We start from the raw sequence: 23864 nt of genomic DNA, 5'->3' as shown, positions 1-23864 counted from the left end.
ATGATGGGATAATTAGCTTAAAAAAATGAAATTAAGGAGTGAGAAAAAGGGATGCACTGGGAAAATAAAAAAGGGAGAAGTAGAATGGGGTAAATTATCTGACTCACAAAGAGGTACAAATGAACTTTTACAATAAAGGGGAAAATGGGTGTGGTAGGGGAGGAGGGAGCTCATGAATCTTACTCTCATCAGAATTGGCTCAAAGAGGAAATAACATACAAACTCAGTTGGGTATACCATTCAAGAAAGTAGGAGAGGAAAAAGGACAAGAGAAGGCAAGGGTGAACGGATAGAAAAGGAAGGTGGACGGGGAAGCATTGTTAGAAGCATTAGATACTGAGGGGATGTCCATCATTTGGGAAATCAATGAGCAAGTTGCTGAATATGATTGTGAAGGAATACTATTATGTGATAAGAATGATAAGCAGGATGTGCTCAGAAAAAGCTGGAAAGACTTATATGAGCTGCTGCAAAATGAAAAGAGCAGGACAAGTAGAATATTATGTATGGTAACAGCAATCTTGTATGATGATGGATTGTCAATAACAACCATTCTCAACAATTCAATAATACAAGACAATTTGAAGGATTTACAATAAAAAATGTTGTCCATCTCCAGATAAAGAACTAAGAGAGTCTGAGTGCATATTGAAGCATACTTTTTCTTTATTTTTCTTGTTTTTTTGTTTTTGTTTTTGTTTTTGTTTTGGTGTGTGGTTTCTTTCACAATTTGATTTAACATGAATAAATGTTTTGCATGATTTGTTTTATATATATGTGTGTGTGTGTGTGTATATGTATATATGTATATATATATATGTAAAACACATATCAAATTGCTTGCCTTCTCAATAAGGGAAAAGGAAAGAATTTGAAATGCAAAAATTAAATAAAAAGACAAATGTTAAAAATGTATTTATATGTAATTGGGGGAAATAAAATATTAAAGAAAATAGACATATTCACTATTAAGGAAATGAACAAGGGAATTGAGGAAAACATATTTAAATAGATCATCTAATCATAGAACATTGGAACCACAAGATACTGGAATTGTCATTTAATCCAGATAAGAAAACTGAGCCTTGGAGAAATGATCAGAGTAAGATCATAGGGTCAAGACCAGTAAGAAAGTTTTAATTCTTAGCCCTGTATTTTTTATCTTTCAAAAGAAATGAATGGAGGAAGGTTTAGTAGTGGAAAGGGTTTAAGATTATAGTCTTTCATAGTGTCTCTTTTATAGTGTCTGATTGATTAAATTGGTTCAAAGACCCAATGAGTGGAGCACATCAATAGAAGACCAATAATGATCTTTATGAATTCCTAATGAAAAAAAAATCACAAAAATAGAATGAAGAGTCATAGTAAAGAATTTAGATTGATCCCCTTGAATGTCAGCAGCAGTATGCACTAGAATGTTAGTGAAAGGAGTGGAGATATATATTAGTTTTGTAACTATAAAAAATGTAACTAATTTAATCTCTATGAATCTTTTACATGAATCTTTTACATATATTTAATATGAATTTTTTGTTATAAAAAGTAAATAACAATCTGTTATATCTACATTACAAGGGTTTGTCCATCAATAAAAATTTAAGTGCATACTATGTGTTGGACACCGTGTTAAGTGCTGGGAATGCAAATATTAAAAAAAAAAAAAAAAAAAAAAAGACAGTCCCTATCCTCAAGGAGTTTAAAATCTAATGGGAGATGACAACACATAAAAGGAAGATTAAAATAGGAGTGGGAATAATATCTGGCACTGAAGAATTATGATAAGTCTAGAGGTGTACACCTGAATAAAAAATGAAGAGGCCTGGGTGCCCTCATTTCTCCAACTCTTCCCTCTTCAATTAGAGAAAGGGGCCTCAAAGATAGCAGAGTTCCAGAGTTGAAGTGATCTTTCAAAATGATGAAGTTTCTGGGGCTTGATAGCAAAATGAAGAATTATGAAGCCAGGTGGCTTCATGTATGTATGAATAACACTAAAACTATGGGACCATATAAAATTTCAACTATAATTAGTGGAAAGAACATTAAAAATTAGTGGGAAAACCATAGATTTAAAGTTAGCCTCTGTACAATGAAGGAGTTTGACTTGATGACCTGTAAGTTCCCTTTTGATTCCAAATCTTTAATACTATAAATAGAATAATGTCAATAAATCATTTTGGAAATCTTAAAGGACTATAAACTATTATTAGCAGGAATGTACAGATAAGTATTAACAACTATCATTCTGGGTTTGGGTGGGGGAGGGAAGTTATGCATAAAACAATTAAAAGTTTTATTCTCATTATTACCATTTTCTCCCTCACTTTTAAAAGTCTAGACATTCAACAATATAATAAAACAGCTCCTGATTTCTGAGATATAAATTTTTGCACAAAAAAACAATTAGCTCTCATGAACTGGAATGAACTGATTCCAGCATACCCCTAAATTAGGCACTCTGATGGTACAGAAGAAATATAGTATATAGGTCCTTAGCTCAAGAAACTCACACTGGAATTAGAGAAGCAAAATTAAGTTGTGAAGCAATTAGTAAATAGTATTGGACAATATATGAATAAATAGTGAGTTGTATGGAACTAATGATGCAAGTGCATACTATTTCTGATAACGGGAAGATCAAGAGGTAGTAAAGAACAGTGGAAAGAGTAATAAATCTGAAATCAGAGAATCTATGTTTGAATTACATTTCTACCTATCTGTGTGATCTTAAGCACATTATTTCTCTGAGCCACAATTTCTCTTTCTGTAAAAAATAGTATTAGACCACATGATATTTTTTCTTGTTTTTTTAATTAAAGTTTTTTTTTTAAAACATATGCATAGATAAAACAACTACCTTGTGTTCCAATTTTTTCCCTCTCTTCCCTATATCATCTAGGAGATAGCAAGTAATCTAATATATGTTAAACATGTACAACTCTTCTACACATATTTCCATAATTATCATGCTGCACAAGAAAAATCAGATCAAAAAGAAAAAAAAAATGAGAAAGAAAACAAAATGCAAGCAAACAACACCAAAACAGTGAAAATACTATGTTGGGATCCACATTCAGTTCTCACAGTCGTACAAGACAATAGAAATATATAGAGAATTGGGTCAAATTTATAAAAATACAAATAAATTCTCAATTAATAGTCAAAGGATATGAACATTTTTCAAATAAAGAAATCAAAGCTATTTATATTCATTTGAAAAAATTACCTAAAGCATTATTGATTAGAAAAGTGCAAATTAAAACAACTGTGAGGCACCACCTCACACCTATCAGATTGGCTAATATGACAGAAAAAAAAAAAACTGACATACTAATGCTCTGTTGGTAGAATTGTGAACCAATACAGTTATCCTAGAGAACAATTTGGAACTCTGTCAAAAGGGCTATAAATTTTTGCCTATCCTTTTACCTAGCTAAACCACTATTAAATCTGTATCCCAAAGAAATTTAAAAGGAGGGGGGCAAAAGTACCTATTTGTATAAAAATGTTTATAGTAGCTCTTTTGGTGGCAAATCATTGGAAATTGAGAGGATGACTATCAAATGGAGAATGGCTGAACAAGTTGTTGTATATGATTGTGTTGGAATACTATTATGCTATAAAAAAATAACAAATAAGATGATTTCAGGGGGAAAAAAACTTGGCAAGACATACATGAATTGAAGCAAAGTAAAGTGAACAGAACCAGGAGAACATTGTACATGTTAACAACATTATTGTATGATGATGAACTGTGAATACCCTAAGCTGTCCTTAGCAGCCCAATTATCTAAGATAATTCCAAAAAATGATCATGGAAAATTTAATCCACCTTTAGAGAAAGAACTGATGAAATCTGAATACAGATCAAAGCATACTCTTTTTTTAAAACTTTTTTTTTATAAATTATTTGTCTGTGTTTTCTTTTATAACAATTAATATTGAAATGTCTCACATAACTGCACATGTATAATCTATATTAAATTGCCTATCATTTCTGGGCAGGGGGAAGGGAAAGAATTTGGAACTCAAAATTTAAAAAAAATGTGAAAAATTATTTTTATGTGCAATTAGGAAAAAATAATAAAAACTAAAAACAATATTGTTCTAGTGGAATACAACATGTACAATACTAATGCTATATTAGTTTCTTCTTTTCTTGAGCTAGGAAGAAATATAATTCCTAGGACAGTTAGTGACTTATGCCCCACTATAAGGCAGGCAAGCCAAATATTACCAAAAGGACTGCTATCTTAATTTCCAAACTGAATGAATTGTAGAGGAGAAATACAGGAATCAGTGAGATCAACTCTTATAGTCATGCACATATAAATTTAGATTATAGTTTGCAGAACTATGAATTGAGCAGAGAGAACAATTATAAAAATGTTTCTCAGGAAGAATTTAGAGGACATGGTGGCTGATTTCAAGATGAAGATGCAGAGAAAAAATGAGTCAAAAAATTGTCTTAGCACCTATGACAAGGCTTTACTGTAGTAGATTCTTATTCAGTATTTGTTGGGTTAGTGAATGAATGAAAAAAAGGTTTTGATGCTAAATGACTGACAAAAATAAAATGCCTTGGAGAAGTCAGCAAGCAATCATGTTTTGAATATGTTAGTGAATGAAGAGTTTTAAACTATTTTGAGTTTGGTAGTGATTAAAATGAAGATATTGGAGGAACTTCTAAGATTTAAAAAAAGAAGAAGCTGACTAGCATTTAAATGAAAAGCCCATGCTAGGGGTAGCTAGGTGATGCAGTGGATAGAGCACCAGCTCTGAAATCAGGAGTACCTAAGTTCAAATCTGGCCTCAGACACTTAACACTTCCCAGCTGTGTGATCCTGGGCATATCACTATATCCCAATTGTCTCAGCAACAACAACAACAACAACAACAAAAGACCATGCTGGAAATATTTGGATAACCCCCTATAGTTGTGAACAGTTTTTGCTCTTGCTGATTTTCAGGAACAGATATATGCTTAGCAAAAGTCTACATTTTTCTTTATTTTCACCACAAGCAGATAGCAAGAATAGTTCTTACCTAGAAAGTGATGGCAGTTGCTTGAGCAACTTAGTTCCCTTCTGATATACATGGGGAAGCATGCTCTTTTGGAACACTAATACTGGCAGCTTGCCATCCCTTTTAGCCAGCCATTAAATAGGCCATGCTTCATGGAATTCATGTGTCAGGTGTGAGTTTGCCACACTTTTAGGATTTCCCATTTCCACAACAATTAATGAGGACCAAATTCCTTCATGTGGATAATGAAATATTCAGCTATATCTTCCACTTAATATTTTAGCCTCTCTTTTTTTTTTTTTTTTTTTTTTGTTGTTGGATCACTATGATTTTCACAGCTGAACCTGTCCTCCAGTATGACCCAACTATATTCTATATGTCAGAGCCAAAGACTACATTTGCACTGGGATACAATTAATATGAGTTTATTTGAGTGCTTGTTGCCATATGAGTGCTGTGTGGGTGGGTTTCCTCAGCTTCTGGTGCTGAGTCCCTCTTCAGATCTCTGACCAGACTTCTGACAAACCTGAGACAATTTTGAACTACTTTTTATTGCAGCTGTACCTGACAGCTCCAGTTTGAAAGAATGAGCATACTACAGATGTTTCCATTAAGATAAAAATAAAAGATGAATTAATGATGGTAGCAAGTAAGTTTCCCATTCTTTTTTAATAATTAAGACAATAGGTTGTTTTTTTTTTTTAACTGAGTTGAAATTCTTGTTTTGGTTTTGTTTTGTTTTCTTTTAAGTGCACCTTTGGAGGAAAAGAAAATTGGTGATACTGAAAATGGGTTATAAAAGATGTGTTGTTAATTTTCATTTGAGCATTTATTTATTTATTTATGTTCCATTAAGTTTAGGCAACAGGAATATAAAGATTTTCATTATCCAAAGGGATTTGATAAAATGGAAGCTCACACTTCTTGTTTTTCCATTACTACAAGGCATGAGAAAAATCACAAATCACTCAGAGACTTCCTAGAAAGGTTTATTGTCAAGTAGCCTTTCCCCCTTTACTTTTTTTTTTCCTTTTTCTAAAACCAAATGGGTATTAAAGTTTCAAGTAGGAGAAGTTGATAAAAAGCAGCCGACAGAAGGCCAAAGTTGTATTAGGTTCAGCTGTTTCCATTTCAAAAACATCAGACTACAGTTGAGGGATGAATTAGTATACACAGGGGCTAAACTGAATGGATTATCTCTAGTCTGGATTTTTTCTCAGACTATCAGTACCTTAGTTTACTTTTAGTATAAATCAATTGCTTTCCTGGGACAATGCATTTTTTAAAAAATGAAGTTATTTCCTAAACTTATTTAAAATACTTGGAAAATGATCACACAAAACTCACTGGTGAGAACATTTTATATGTACATTGTTTTTTAAACATTTTAACCTTGTTTTTAGGTCACAGTTCACAGAGACTCTATGCATGGTTTGGGGAATATTCTGACTAAATTCAATCCAACAAATATTTATTAAGTGCCTACTATTTGTAGGGCACTAGGGATATAAAGACAAAAAAATCTCTGCACTCAAAGAGTTTATAATATTTTAAGTCAACTCGTTTGTAATAACAACACTGAAATATCGCCATTCTGCTTGCCTCACTTTTACACTAAGCTTATTGGTTATTCAATTGAATTGACTGCTTGCTTTATGTTAAATAAGCAAAGAACTTGATTCAACTCCAGATTACTTAAAGGATAATTTTCTGGGTTTTCCCCCCGCTTCTGCTTTTCTGACCTTTTCCCTTTTCTTCCCCTCTCCCTCTTTTTTCTCTATTTCCCCACTAGAAAGTATGACTGGTTAAGGAAAAAAAAAAAAAAAAAGATAACTCCAATCACATTTTGGCTCATTTGTAATTCTATTCAAAGTTTTGAATAGAAAGGAGCTTGGGAACTTGGCTAAAATGAAATTCATATATTTAGCACTAGATAGTGTAGCCTTCTCATTTTATGTGAAGAAATGGAAGCTCAGAAGATAACTTTTCTGAAGTCGTAGCCAGTAAGTGAAGATCTGATTTTATACCCTGTGACTCCAAAACCACTGTTAACACATTATTAACTATGGGTGTTAATCACTCTATTCCTTTCTATACATACATACATATATATATACCTATATATATAGAGAGAGAGATAGTATATGTGCATGTATATATGCATTTGTCTATATATGTATACATATGCATATATATATATATACACATGTAGTATACATGTATATTTTGTGTATATGTATATTTCATTTGGTAATGTGTTCATTTTTATGGTAGTAGAGAAAAGGCTGGCCTGTTTTAACCATGACATCTCACTATACTACCTTGCCCCATAGTTATTCTAGGCTTTTAATATGACTGTGTTAGTCACATGACTAAAGTGACTCCCTGAACCAGAAGAATCCCTCTTAGTATATTGCTCCTCATTGTAACTTATCCATGCCAGTGCCCACTCAGTGTGGTTGGAGCAGCTAACAGCTATAAAAATGTGTTGACCTGAGAGGTTTAATATTAACCAAAGTTATAGTCAAAGTCAATATGGAGGACTGGAGAAAAAATCTGATGCTAATAGAAAAATAGAAGTCAATATTTGTAATGTGAGTCACAGGCTTGAAATAGAAAAGTAAAACAGATCACTTCTGTGGCTCAAGAAAGACTCTAGGTTAAACAGCTTAGACTATGAACTGGTGTTGAACACTCAGTCTATTTTAAAATTTCCTCTGGCCCCTTCCCCTAATTCCTAAAGTCCTCAGTTTGATATTCTGGTGGAACTTACCAGATATTCAGTAATGATGAAGTCATCGTTTATTTGGAGTAAGTCATTGGGAAAAAAAAATAAAAAGATTTTCCCCTGGTTATGTATAGCATCTTACTTTAGTGATGTGACATGGAACTAATATGTTATGACCATATTTTTTCATTCCAAATATCAATCTAAAGGGGCTGTTCTTGTTTAAGACTTACTGGTCTTAATCTTTTGATAGCTGACTCTTTGAAAACAGGTAAAGGAAGAGATAGAAAAATGTACTATTGAGAATGTATTTTCTCATTTTTTCAAAAATCCAGCAATCCCAAGGAGGGTGTTTTTTTTTCACAAGATGGCCTGACCCTTTGTGGGAAGCTACTGTAATAAAATTTGCTAAAATGTTCTTTATGGGCTTTCATTTGTTCTAGCTCAGATGTCACAACATTGTTGCACTGGATTTAGGTCATGAGTGTCCACTATGAGAGTTTGATTAATGGGAGAAGTACAATTTTAGAAACCACTGAGTGTGCTCAGAAGAGCCTTCTTAAACATAATGCCAGTTTGCCACAGGGGAAACAAAGCTAGAGAAATGAATATTAGCTTTGCTTAACTAAATGCACTGGGAAGAATCATTTTGACAAAATACTACATACTATACTGAACAAATACAGGAAGGTAAAAATAAAAATTGTCATCTAGAAAGAACACAAGAGAGAGCCTACAGACTGTTTTAAGACCTAGGAGTTATTGTACATTTAAGTATAATCAAATCTTTTGAAAGAAAGATAGAAATGACTATGAAGCCTTTTTGGTCACAGCCTGGGGGAAAAATCAGCATTAGCCCTAGTTTTTCTTAATGAGATATAACTGATTCTTTAGCTCATATGCTTCTCCTTCTTTGTTCCCTTTTGATGGTCCTAGCCCCTCTCAGGATTTCTCTGTAGCCATGAAAGCCAGTAAACCAAAATTAAAATGACAATGGAAGAAAGTGATAAATGTTGGTGGGACCAATATAGCTGTTCCAAAGTATAAGCCCTGTAGCAAAATAACTCCTGAACATTATTTTAAAGCCTGGTCTAGCAGCTTGAACCAATAATCGTGGAGTTGACCATTTTTAGTCTTCATTTAGGCTTAATTGAGCTTGTCATATAGCCTTCAGTGTGTTACTAATCCTTGTCCATAGGTCTGTTTCCTTATAAGTCCAATGGGGATAATGATATCTACCTCACAGCGTGTTTTGAGAATTAATTAATGCTTATGAGGTGTTTAGAGATCATGGATAAAAGGCACTCTATATATGTAAGGTGTTATTAAATTATTTTATTTCCTGTTCACGATCAAGTTCAAGCTAGTGATGATTTAGAAAATAGGACTTGGTGAAAACTCAGCTACGGCTTTTGTTAAGGAAATGTTATCCCTACTGATTGCATTTCTGCTAAAAATTGTCCTTGTATTTAAGGTAGATTGTAAATTTAGATGTCTCTTACTCTTGTCTGGGAAAAATCTTTCATATGCTTTCTGATTCAATAATCATTATATGTTTCTTATTAACTATTGCAAACTCTACTTAATGATTGACTTTTTCCAAGAAAGTCTAAGAGTTTGCCATCTATCTAAGTGCTCTTCCTATCAAAATGGACTTGATCCTTGGCTTCAGAAACTCCCAAACTACCCATGACCTTTTGCAGAATTGTTTCTGTTTTCTTAGAAGATTATGCATCTCTTTGGACAATAGACAGGATGTATAGCAACTGGTAATTTCAGTTTATTACACTCATGTGAAAATTGGATTGTCACCAAAACCCTTCAGGGAAGAATCTTCCTCTTACAAAACCAGGACCTATGATGCATGAAAGGCGTAGACACCAAGCATTTTTTCAAGGCAGGGGCTCAAGACTAAAAGCTGCCATGATTATTAGAGAATTCTCCCATCAGATCTTTCGAAAGAAAGGTGGAGATAGCTGAAGGGCAGGAGGTCATCTATGTAATAAGAACCATGTGAGATATTAATTAAGATGGAATGCTTGAAGAGGATGTGTATGTCCAGCCCAAGTCATGCCCAATAAAAATCACTCCAAATTGATCATGGTGCCTACTTGGATCTTCCCAAAGGCCACATCCTGTTGTGTGAACTAGTTTTGAGGCCACTGAGTACAAGTTTGTATACAATTTAATTGTGGCTACAGGGATTGTGCTGTTATCAGTATTTAACAACATTGCTCTTGCTATTCCTTTTATGTTGTTCTTCTCTAATACTTTTTATCCACATAGTATTATTTAACCAGATTTGAAATACAAAAAAAAATATTAAAAAAAAAAACCAAATGTGTTCTGGACCTTTTTCATTTTAGTAATGCAGCAGCAGGCTATGGATGTAGAATATTGCACTCATTGCCAGTTATGGTCACTGTGTTGGTTAATTTTACTTAACTATTTTTTCTTGTTTCAAGGGAGGCCTGATTGGGGGAGAAGGGGAGTAACCCGGAAATGACTATGATATAAAAACAAAAGGCCTTGTGAAAACTTATTATTAAAAAAGACTGTGTAGCTTACTACTCATCCTTAAGCATCATTAGGGTGTGTGCATGCCTCAATGTACCTCAGTGCAAGATAGTACCCAGTCTTGCACTGAAACCTATAAAACCAACAGGAACTAACTTTGAGATTGCTGAGAGGTGGAGGTATACCCTATGGAGGTACCTTGTCTTGTACTGGGGTAAATTATTCCCCCAGAGTCAATGTAAAATGAATGATGCAACTGGTCAACACTAGACAAATGGTGAGATTTAGATGTTTAAATATGCTATGATACAACTGGATGAAGATACTTGTGTCGAATGAATAGAATGTTCAGTCTTTTCAATGAAATGCTTGGTCTCTTCAATGAGTGATCAATTCTACAAAGGGACCAAGGATGACAACAATAAAACCTCATCTACAAACATATTTACTGCATGATCGGAACTTTAGAGAATACTGGGGAGGAATGAAAACAGGTACCACTCCCTGCAGAGGAGTCAGTACTCAGTAGACACTTTGATAGGATACACACGTCCTTTGACTTCAATTTCAACAATGAGGAACCCATTTGTTGAGGGAAGAGATGTGCTTTGTCTGCAACTTAATTTGCTTCTGTCATATGACTAGTCTAAGTATCTAAAGAGCTACTCAGCAGAAGCATTTTCCCTTGTGCCCAAAGAAAAAACACACTACAAAATCTCAGAGTTGGAACTTGAACTTGCATTTGTTCAAGAATCCCCTCTACAACATGCCCAGTAAGTGATCATCTAATTATTGTTTGTAGATCCATACTAAGAACTCACTACATCTCAAGGCAGACCATTCTAATATTGGATGGCTCTAATGGTTTACTTGGGTTTTTTTTTCCAACAAATTTACTTCTTTGTCATTTTCATCCGTTACTTCTCCTTCTACCTTTTGTAGTAATGTGGAATCCCTTATATTATTTCTTCTCCATGTTAGTCTTTCAAATACTTCATTTTTTCCCCCTCCCAAATCTTCTTTATACAAGTAGTTATTCCTAAGGTACCAGCTCCAAACTCCCAGTTTCAGAGTCCTGACTGATAATTAGCAATTAATGGAAGCATCTGTGTTTATATTATACATGTATACATCATATATGTATAATGAAAAAATAAAACTCTTTATGGATCAAAACAATCTATGTCTTGGCTAATAATAGCAAGCATTTTTGCAGATTTGAAAAACACTTATTATATGTTAACTCAATTTAATGCTTACAGAAGCCCTGTGAAGTAGGTGGCAATATCACCCCCATTTTACAGATGAAAAAAAAATGAGGCTAAAAGCTCACATAACTATTAATTATCTGAATAAGGATTTGAATTCAAATCTTTCTGACTTCAAGTTCATCCTTCAGATAAATTAAATAATCTGCCTAAGATGACACAACTAATCAGAAATAAGATCTGAACATAGACCTTCTTGACTCTTTCAGTACCTATCCACCACACAAAGCTTCCTCTCACTCAACAGTAGCTCACAAATCTCTATCCACGACTAAGTGGTGGAGTGGATTGAGAGCTGAATTTGAAGTCAGAAAGACCAGAGTTCAAATTCAGCCAAGATATCTAATAGCTGTGTGACACTGGGCAAGTCACTTAGACTCTGTTGGTCTGTTTCCTCATTTTTTAAATGAGGATAACAGTAGCATTTATCTCCCAGGAGTGTTAGGATCAAATGAGATACTTGTGAAGTATTTGGTACAATGCCTTGAAGATAGTAGGCACTATATAAATGTTTGCTATTATTATTGTTCCTGTTGTTGTTATCATTGTTATTATCCAAATAGGAGGAATAGGTAAGATTACTCCTTTCCTCTTCCACTTCCACATAGACCCTTCAGGCTATGTGTTGCTCATTAGTGACTTATTTTCCTTCCAGAGCTATTCCTTATTTTCATTTTACTTTATGTCATTTTATAAACTTTTTCAGGACAGTGAGAAAAGCACACATAAATAACCACTATCTTTTCTAAATAGCCCTATGAGGAAACACTAGCAAAGATAGAATCTTGTGATATTTGCTCTAATTCTGATATCCACTTTTACTTCACACACACACACACACACACACACACAAAAAAAAAGAATGGATTCCAATTCCTTTCCATTAAAGAATGCAACTGGGAAGAAAAAGAGCCAACACTTCCTGCCCTATAGTAATTTTTAACCAAATGAAGAGTAAGGAAAGATGATGAAGGCCCTCCCTCATGAAATCTTTGCCCCAGCAGAGTCTGGAAATTTTGATCAAGAGTTTTTTTTTTTTTTTAATTTAAATTTTTACTTTTCACTCCCCTTCTCCAAAGACTTTAAACTAGGAACTTAATAAATATTAAATTCCTTAATAAATGTTTGTTGATTTGAAATTGATTTTTTTGTATCAGTAATGAAAGAGAAGTCAAGACAAAAACTTCAGTTTTCCTCTTCTTTATTCCCTTAATGGTAGTATTTATTCTAGGATGGCAATATCTCTGGAAAATAATAATAATAATAATAAAAAGACGATTGGCCACAAGCCAGTAACTCCAGCTGCTGATTTTTACCAAAAAACATGAAAAAATGAAAACAAGCAGAATAACCTTTAATTTTTTTCAACTATGCTCTTACTTTTATGACTATTAATAATATAACATTTGAGACCAGTTTACCTCATCAAAGCACATTATGGGCAGGGAGGGATTTGTTTTCTTGGCATACCTATGAAGGACTTGCCCAGGTTAAAAACTGTTAAAATTCCAAAGGACAACAAATGGCTGTTCTGCTTTGTGAGCTCTATTTATAGCCTCATCTGGAACTTCCTCATCATTATCTCACACTTTACACATCAAGGGAACTAGGTGATTCAAGTCTATAACCATATGATCCTAATGATTTCTGAAAGGAAAGAATTCTATTACTTGTTTTCCCAGAACCAAGTGATAAGGTATCAGACAGGTTAATGTGCTACATTTCTAACCTCTCCCAGGGAACTTGAACTGAGCTTTGCTTCTGGTTAGGTCATCTTTATTGCACTCACTATTTATGCCTAAGCATGTTTGCATGAAAACAGGATCTTCCTTGCTTGTGAGTTCATTTGCTCCATAGTTAGAATCCAGGGTCATAATCCTTTATTTATGATAACCTAATCCTTTCCACAACAGCCAATGATGATGTCACAAATGGAGTATTCTGATTTTAGCTACAGAAAAGACACCAGCAGACAGACTCCCCTCAAAGATCCTGTTTATTTAGGAAGTAGAGTTTAAAGGGGAAAAAAGAGGGCAAAGAGCAAAGCATGTTAGATTCTTTTTCCAACTGGGGCACTGAATGGTTTCAGAACATTAGACCAACAGCTTATAGAAACAGATTTAAAGAGAACTTTGAGATACCATCTTGCTCAGTTCCTGCCTTTAAGCATTTGCACTCAATTCCCTGTCTCATTTTAAAGAAAATCCTAGGTGCAGAAGAGATGCATATATTAAAAAGAGTGGGATAATTTTAATTCCAATCAAAATATCTAAATGGGAATTACACATCGAGACAAACTTAACAATATCCACATTAAATTTCATGTTTCACTAATGAAAAGAGAGACAATCTGAAGGACCCAAGATAGAATCACAGAAATAGAGAATCCTGTAAGTAAGTACTATATAGGCCAACTCCATCATTTATAGATGAAGGATCTGATGCCCTGAGGAAAAAAATGACTTGCCTAAGATATATCCCTAATAGCAGTAGATTCTGGGGTATCAACACACTGTCTATGATTCCTGCTCTCAGTGAGTAGAGCTTGACGGGAAAAAAACAAAAAAAACCAAAAGTATACACATACACACACACACACACATGTTCTGTCATATTTCCATTTCATGTTAGAGCTTTTAAAATGCATCTGGCCTTAAAAGGATAATTACTGAACAAAAAGCGATAGCTAGGAACTCTTTCAATTGGAGCAAAACAGTCGATAGAAGTAGTTCATCAAATGAGTCCAAATTTTGATGGAGTCATTCTAGAAAAGGGGAAATATGTGATAAGATAAAACATAAAGACGGTGGCTTGATCAGTACACTGTATTGATGAAGAAAAGCCCCATTTGTCCTGTATTAGTTATAGATCAAAATGAATAGTACTGAAAGGAGCTGGGAGCATAGTCATGCAGTTCAGACTCAATTAATGCTTATTGATGGACGTTGGATATCATGTGGCAATCCAAATTCCACCAGCCACTTACAAATCTGCTTACTTAAAAAAAAAAATCCTACATGCTTTGCAAGGCTAAAGCTACATTTTAATTAGACTTAACTATTCCTCAGACTGAATTGCATGTGATACTTCCTTTTACTTGAGAAGTAAAGTCAGGCTACACAGATGAGTTATGAGAATCAAACCTTATGCCTGAGTATTAGCAACATAAATTGTATTTCTGATGTCACAGTAGACACAATAACATCTTAAAGAATAAATACTATAGAAGCAAGGCAGAAAATAGAAATAGTGAGGGCACTAAAATAGAATTCTCAGGTACCCCATAATTAGTGAGAATTTAGTCATTAATTAACTGTCATAAATGTCAACTTTGTGGATTAAGCAAATACATCCTGACCCAGGTATATAGTAAAATCCATTAGGTTTGCTTTATGACTTAACTCCTTGAATAAAGTTTCTTCAGCCCAATTTATTCCTTCAGGCCCCAAAGCTAAAACAAGAAAAATTTCTTCTGATTCAGAGCAGGATGAAATACATTTATCTCTCATGTAAGGAGATGGGGGAAGTTACTAAATGTCCCTAACCCTCATAAATGAATGGGGGATTTTGATGTGTTTTAGAATGTCGAGACCCCTCATCTAGAGGTTAGAGAATTGCTTTATTTCTGTCCACCTTTGATACTGTATACAATTTTTCAGCAATGTTAAGAATTCATGAAGGAATATTGGGAGTTGGGATCAAACAAAAGTGTTGCAAATGATAAAAGAACAAAATTAGATAATTTTATCATATCTTGTCTCCTCAAACTTCCCTTTAGTGAGGGAAGGAATCTGCCCCATCATGTGGAATATCTGTGAGCCCTCCCTATTCTTCAAGGCCACCTCACATTCCTGTGTACCCTAAAATCCCACAGTCAGCTATATCAACTACATTTTTGATAGCATTATATTGTCCCTTGATCTTAAGCCATAATTATATTGCCAATACACTTAGCTCTGAGTTCAGCTGACCAATCTGCTTTCTGCTCTCTGTTTCTGAAATTTTAATAATAGCTGCAGAACATCAGAAAACCAGGTGAATTTTATAAATGCATATCATATAAGCTCAGGTGAATTACGATACACCTTAATAATGTTTTTATTCACCTTTTTAATTCACCTTTTACCTTATTCATGTTTGGCTGACTTCATTTTAATCCCTAGCTTCTTAAACTGTATTTCCCCATATGAGGTCTCATAACTGAATGTGGGGGAATCACAAAATTATAATTTGTTATCAGTAAATTTTTGATTTGCATATTTATTTTATATACCTATACAAACCTATACCAGGGTTGCTTGAATATTTCTCAGATGAAAAGCAGGTATGAGTAAAAACAGTTAACTTATCAAATTATACCTTTCACTTCTCAAACTCACAATTTTTCTTGTATTACCTCCTAGGTGATTCAGTGGATGGAGGGCAGGGCTTAGAGTCAAGAAAACTCATCTTCCCATGTTCAAAAACCCAGCCTCAGACATTTACTAGTTGTGTGACTCTGGCAAGCCATTTAACCTATGTTTGCCTTAATCATTTGAAGAAAGAAATGGCATGCCATTCCAATATCTTTGCCAAGAAAAGTCCATGGACATGTACAAGTCATAAAGAGTCAGAAACAACTCAACCACAATACCTTCAGCAGGTGATCTTACCTCCTAGTTTACTGGAAAACTATGAGACATAAACTTGTCTATTTCTACGTCCCTTGTACATTTACCCATTTCCTTCTTCCTTCTAATCTTAGAGGCAGACATTGGAAAGTGATTCTTCTACTTCTAACCACTGATTCTCTTTTCTTCCCTCTTTTGAGGCTTTATTCCATTAAGTATACCTTCTTTCTTAGAGATTCAGTCTCTCCTTCTTCACTAATTTATTCCCCTTTGTCTAACATATGGGAGGCAGAATGGTTTGGTAGATAGTAAAATGATCTCTAGGTTAGGATGAGCTAAATTTAAGTCCTACCTCTCATACTGAGAGATCTTATCAGATCAGATCTTACACTAATCAAGTGATTCTGGGCAAGTCACTTAACTTCTCAGTTATCTGAGACAACTCTCTAAGACTATGTGTTGATCTATACTGATAGAGTAATTCACTCACAGTTTTTATTTCAGCCTATAAGTACTCATACATGCTTCTTAACCACAGTGCCACATCCTTTCAGTCACCTAGGTTCACAAACCAGATAACACTCTTAATTGCTCACTCCCTCCCATCCATATCCAATCTATTCCAACTGTTTCTGATGTTAATTTTGTAACTTCCCTCATATGTATCTCCTTCTTTCCTTTAGCATTATCACCATCCTGGTGCAGAACCCCATCATCACATGTCTGGATCATTGCAATAGCATCCTGGTTGATCCTTCTTCCTCAAGTCTTTCCCCATTTTTGTTCATCCTCTACTCAGTGGTCAAATGGATTTTCCCAAAGCAAAGATCTTGCTATATTCCATATTCCCTTTCCTTTTTTGGCTCCATATTAACAATGCCCTATTTTACTTTTAATGCTCATTATAACCTTCCTACTTTTCAGGCTTCTTTCACTTAAATCTCTTGCATGTTTGCTTCAAGCCAGTGACACTGGCCTTGTTATTCCTCAAACTAGGTGCTGTATTTCCTAATTCCCTTTATTTTCATTGGCTATTCCTTCATACCTGGAATTTCTTTCCTCCTTATTTCTGCCACTTAATTTCCCTGGCATCCTTGAAGTCTCAGCTAAAGTCCCATCTTCAGCAAAAAAACTTTCCCTATCATCCATTATGGTAGCCCCTCCTCTCTGATGATTACATTTAATTTATCTCTTGTTCATAATTGTTTTCACAGTCTTTCCCTTGAGACTATGAGCTCCTTGAGAGCAGACTATATTTTGCATGGGTTTGTTTCTCCAAAGGTTAGCACAGTGCTTATACTTGTTGACTAGCTGACATCAATATTTACTGACTCTGCTATCACCTTAGATTACTATCCCATTTCCCTCCTTCCCTTTACTATTGAATTATTTGGCAGGGGATGGTAAGGGGGGTGGGGGATGTAGAATTTATAGATTGTCTCTACTTCTTCATTGCTAATTTTATTGTTGAGTTCCTTGCAATCTATCTTTCATTCCCAACATTCAAGTAAAAATATCTTCCATAAGGTTACTTGTGATCTCCTTATACTAAATCCAATGGTCCTCTTTAAGTCTTTTTTTTTCTAACTTGACCTTTCCACAATATTTCACAACAATGTCTCTTCTTAAAATTCTCTCTTCCTTTGACTTCTATACTTTTCTGATCTATCTCCTATTTTTTTTTTTAACTGCCCTGCTGATATTTTTCATTCTCCTTCATTGGATTCCCTTTCTTGGAAATATACATTTTTCCAGAGGTTCTACTTGCTTCCCTTATTACATATTCTTAATGACAACTTAAGCCAATGAACCCATAAGCACTAATTATGTCTGGTGTATGCCATGTATTGCAGTGGTAAGTATGCAAAGAAAAGCAACAAACAAATAAATAAATGAAAATCCCTGCTCTCAGTCTTATGGAAGAGAATACATAGATAATGCTGTACAAAGAAGGCATATAGAGCAGTGGTGTCAAACTCAAATAGAAACAGAGTTTTGAAATCATACATAAAGATCCCTACAGGTCATATATTGACTTCAACAACCATATATTCACATTATCTATGTTCTATTGTGTTTTTGTTTCTTATTAAATATTTCTCATCTGTATTTCTATAGTTCTATTTGCATTAGAGATATAAAGGATAATGTTGGACTGATTTAGAGGGAAGTAATAGCATTGAGGGTTCAGGAAAGCCTTCTTGTAGAATGTGGGATTAATTTTAGTTGAGGTGACTTGAAATAAGCCAGAAAAATCAGCCAATGTAGTTGAAGCAGGAGAGAATTAAAGGCATGGGTGACAGCCAGTGCAAATGAACAGAGCTGGGAGATGACCATCTTGTGCATGAAATAGCAAGAAGGTCACTGTCATTAGATAGCAGAGTAAGTGGGAAAGAGTAAAGTATAAGAAGACTGCCAAAGCAAAGAGAGCAGGTTATGAAGGGCTTTAAAAGCCAAAGAGAGGATTCTATATTTGATCCCATAGCTTCAACTATCACTTCTACTTGGAAGACTCCCAAATTGATACATCAAGCCCTATCTTTTCTTTTTGAGATCCATATCCCATTTCCAATTGTCAACTTGACATCTTTATCTGGATGCCTTGTTGACACTCAGACTCAGCATGTCTGAAACCAAATGGCTCATCTTTCTCCCAAACCTGCTCCTCCTTCTAATTTTCCTATGACTACTATTTCCCAGGAAGTCATTCAGACTTAAGATCTACAAAATATCCTTAGCTTTTCCTGCTTTTCCATCTCCATTTAATAAAAGTACTGCCTTGTTGATTCTACCTCAGCCTTAGTTCTTGCATCCACCCCTTGTTTTTTAAGCTCACTACTATTCTAATTTAGGACCTTATCACCTGATATTTGGATTACTATTAGTTGGACTACCATACTCTTACTATTCTTCAAATTTTCCCCATTCCAATTCATCTTCCATATTGATGTCAGTTAACTTCTTAAATCACAATTCAATTTAAAAACTTTTTATAGCAAGGCAGCTATTTGGTGCAGGAGATAAAATACCAGCCGGGAAGTCAGGATGATCTGAGTTCAAATATGACCTCAGACACTTAACATTATTTGTAAGTCACTTAACCCCAATTGCCTAGCCATAATCAAAAAACCTTTAATAGCTCCCAAACTCCTAAAGATCATAGAAGGCAACCTATTAGGAGTGATGTGAAGTATAGTCTTCTACTTTTTCCATCTTTTTTTTTTTTTTTTAAATATGGTGATAGTTGTCATTTCCTGCCTCCATCTTGCATCAATATATATGCAAGCTCAGGGGTGGAGTCTGTCATGCCCCTTCTTGACTCAGCTGGATCCATCAGACCATGAACTCACACAGTTAGAAATTTTCTTCTTTATATCAAACCTAAATCTGCATATCTACAATCTCCACCCATTACTTCTATCTCTGAACTCTGTGACCAAGCAGAATAAGTCTAATTATTCTTTCAGAGGAGACTTATTCCAGTATCAGGTAACTCTTCTCATACCTCCCCTAACTCTTCTCTTTACAGGCTTCTTAACCTAAGCTTCTTCAGTCAATTCTCATTTCACATAATCTCAAGTTCTACAATCCTAATCAATTTTCCTCTTCTTGCTTTCCAGTTTCCTACACTTCCAAAATGTGGTATTAATAAACAAATCTAAACAAAAAAAAATAAACAAATCAATAAACAAAATTAAAACTTAAAATCAGAGTAGGGATGAATATAAGAGAGTTATCACTTATCTCAGTCTTAAAATCCTTTTATTAGAATAATCTAAGATTATTTTAATTTTTTTCTGGATGTCATAACACACTGTTGTCTTAAACTGAATGCAGTAGTTCACCAAATTCAGACATCCTCCCCATTACCTCCACTCTCCATAGGAATCATTATGTAGCCATAATGCAAAAATTGTGAGGAGAAATTAGGCTAGAGTATCTCAAACATTTTACAAACCTTAAAGCACTTATATAAGTGTAAGTAATGATTATTTCATTATATGTGAAATACCAACTGCAATTGCTCTTCCCACAGAGATTATGAATGAAATTCCTATATCTTTAAAAGGAAATGGAATCTTGGTAAGATAAAGTAGAAGTTATTTAAACATGTACATTGGGATGCACAAAATAGATGCTCAATAAAATTTCATTGAATTTAACTTCATGTACTTTTGTTTTTAAATGTCTATTTTGCCATCTATACAAAGTTATTTTCAAAATCATCTGATTTGATGCATCAATATTGCTTTAAAACTTTAAAGCACCATATAATATCAGACTTTTAATAATCTTTGACATCATCAATATGGGTATCTCTTCAACTGGAAAAATTAAAGTCTTTTTATAACCTAGTAGATGTTGTTAGAAATCACTTTTGATCAAATTATTCATTAACCTGTGGCTAAACTAGTCATGGGCCTGCCCAAAACACACAGGTCTACTAATGACAGATATACAGCATATTACCAGTTTCATTTAATATCTTTAATTATTGAAGGTTAATGAGACTAAGACTCAATTACTGCTTGAATAATTAAGAATTACTAATATAGAGAATATGAGATTTCCTTATGGTAATTACTAAGATACAAATTGTTGTTAAATTGCATTTTTTTCCCAATCAATTAACAAAATTTGTTAAATATATAATATATGTAATATAATAGTCTTTGGAAATACAAAACCAAAAACTCCACACTCCTTAAGTTTAAAGAATTCTATCATCTGAAGTGATAATATAGTATACAAGATTGTTGACTTATACTATTACTCAAGATGAGTGTCAGAATACCCCTTGATTAGTATAGCTAACTAAAAAGAACTATATGTAGCATGATGGGGTAAGAGGGTAAGGAAGACAGGAGAAAAATTAAATTAAACATGCCATAATGAACTAAAAAACTCCACTGAATCCAACATATCAAATAAGAACACTAGGACATTATCACTATTTACTGACTCTTTGAAAAGGGTAATGTATTACCTAAGGAAACTAAGAAAGTCAGATCAGAGTAGTACCCTGAGGGGATCTAACACAGGAAAGTTTGGGAGAAAGAAAGGAAGGGGGAAAATTGTGGAGGAAGGATAAATCCAAAAAATGAACTAATCTTCAAGTAGGATAGGGTCAGATCAGCTTTGGGGAATTAGAAACAGGTAAGGTAGGAAGAGGGGAAAGACATAGGAAATCCACTTTGTTTTCATTTGAATTTAGCCTGTGTTCTACCTTTTTAACATTTTATTTCTAAAAGTTTTGATGGAATCAAAGTTCAGATTTAACAAGAATATCTTCTGTGGGGGGATGATAGAAATGTTGCTTTCAATTCAGGTTTTAGAAATGCAATTTTTTACCAGGTATATTGGTGCAACTGTAATTCCTATTACTGAGGAAGGCTGGGCTAGGTAGGTTACTTCAGTTCAAAAACTGAATTGTAGTAAGGCTTAATTCAATGAAGTATTTATACTAATATCAATATGATGAATCCTCAAAAGTTAGGAGCCACTAGGCTTTATAAGGAAGTTTGAAAAGGCCCAGGAAAAAAATAAATGGGATTAAAGCTTCTCGGTTGATTAGAAGTTTGATTCGCCAGTGAGGACGAGGAAGAAAAAGGGGAAGGGATGGGGAAAGAGAATAGGAAAGAAAAAAGAAACAAAGGAAACGAGGGAGGAGAGAGAAAAAAGCAGGGGACAAAAGGACGGAAAGAAGAAAAGAAGGAAGGAAAGAAGAAAGGAAGGAAGGAAGGAAGAGAAAAGCAACTTTTAAAACATAAGAGTATGAATTGTTTCATTATTTTTAATTCAGTTAATTCAGATAAAGGCAAATAACACCAAGAAGTTGATTTGAGAGATACAGTACTGAAGAGAGATAGCTTAAGTAGCTTGCCAGGGTCAGACAATGAGTAAGAAGGGGAGCCAGGGATGAGAGCCAGAAGTCAGACTCCTACTTCTTTCTATATACTAAGCATCTAACCATACTTCCTCCTTTTGCAGTCCATCTTGCCAAAAACCCAAAAGGAAATGTTACCAGTGGACCTGTAATTGTATAGGTTTTCCAGTATAAGGCTCCAAATTCACATAGCAATGAATATCAAAACTCAGAAGCTCATTCAAATGCTAAGCAGTGATCAAAAGGGCTGAAGGAAATGGAGGAAATGCCGTGAGAAAACCTGGGCTGCACCTCAGAGGCTAATAAATAATTACTAATGGGAAAGAAAACAGAGGAAAGAGAAAAAGCAAAATAGCAGGCAAGTGAAGTGGAATAGATTTCCTCTCATGGCAGAATAGAAATGGGTTAATTAGAGAAAAGATAGTTAATCCACCTGAAGAAGGCAGATAAAGGGGAAAAAAAGGCTCATGGGGCAAAGCATCTTTAAGCACATTTGATCCCACTATCCAAGGTATGGTTCAGTGATCTATCAAAGGTAGGATTGAGCTGTTAAATGATTCAGCATGAGAGATTTATCCTACTTTTAAAAAAGTATCTTTTTTTGTACCTTTTATTTTTAATATGAGGAAGAATTTAAGTATATATTCTAAATTATTGACATGGGGCAGTCACTAACTCAAGCATTAGAAATGATATAAATGAAAAGCATGGGTAAGCACAGTATTGTAATTTGTCTGACTCTTAAATTATGTAGCTTGTGTATCCCAGCATATTGAAATTAAAACCTGAAGTATGACATTCAGTGAATAATTTAGATAGGATCGTTCATTAACTGTGAGCTGGGACTTAGGATACTGACACTTGATTTTACTCAAATAAATAAGAGTATTTTTTCCAAAGAAAATATTTCATTTAACCAGGTGATGCAATATATAACTCCCCATCTTAATCTTGTTTTACCCTGTTCTGTAGATAATGGGGACTGTGAAATACTTGAGTTGGAAATCCAGGGGGGGAAAGTCACTGTATGAATTTTAGTGGAACTCCATTTCAGCATAGAAAAAAATGTGACTGTACTATAAATTTGACTCCCTGAACCAACCCCTCTCCACTTCTCTCTTTCCCTGTCTCTTTCTCTATCTCCTCTTTTTTCCCCATCTCTTTCACTTTTCTCTTCTGTCCTCCTCCCTTCCCCCCCCCCCCACCTCTTTCATGCACAGACACTTGAAAACCATCTGCCTGACTGAAGATTAATATTAAATTGAAAATTGATATCATCCCTCAAGTTTAAGGGTGATAATTAGTGCACAGCATAATTTCATCAATGTTTTTTCCCTTCTTTTAGTCAAATCTCAATTCATCCTAATCATTAGCAGTGAAGAGTGAATAAATATAAATAAAAATAAATATAAATTTATTAAAATACTTTCTGAATACTTTTTTTTTTGGCTTATAATATCAATCTATTAGAAAAGAGGAAACGATCGGTTAGAAAACTACAGTGATATATTTGAAGAACACTGGGTCTTGAATAAGAAGGCATCTAGGTTCAAATCTTACTTTTAACATTTATTACCTTTAAGTCACAGACAAGTCCCTTATCATTTAAGAGACCCTATTTCCTGATTCAAAAAAAAAAGAAAAGAAAAACAGGAAAATCACACTCAGAGAAAATTTGCCTAATAGAACAGTTAAGAGGAATAGACTACTATGAAATGCTCTTTGCAAAGTACAATAAAATAATGACTTTTATTAAGTTCCAAAGTCTAACAAATAAACTACTCTTATGAAATTTACAATCTAGATAAAATAGAATGGCATGTAAAAAAAGT

The sequence above is a fragment of the Antechinus flavipes genome, chromosome 2 (assembly GCF_016432865.1).
Source record: "Antechinus flavipes isolate AdamAnt ecotype Samford, QLD, Australia chromosome 2, AdamAnt_v2, whole genome shotgun sequence".
Classification (NCBI taxonomy): Eukaryota; Metazoa; Chordata; class Mammalia; order Dasyuromorphia; family Dasyuridae; genus Antechinus; species Antechinus flavipes.
Note: the sequence above shows the minus strand (reverse complement) of the source record.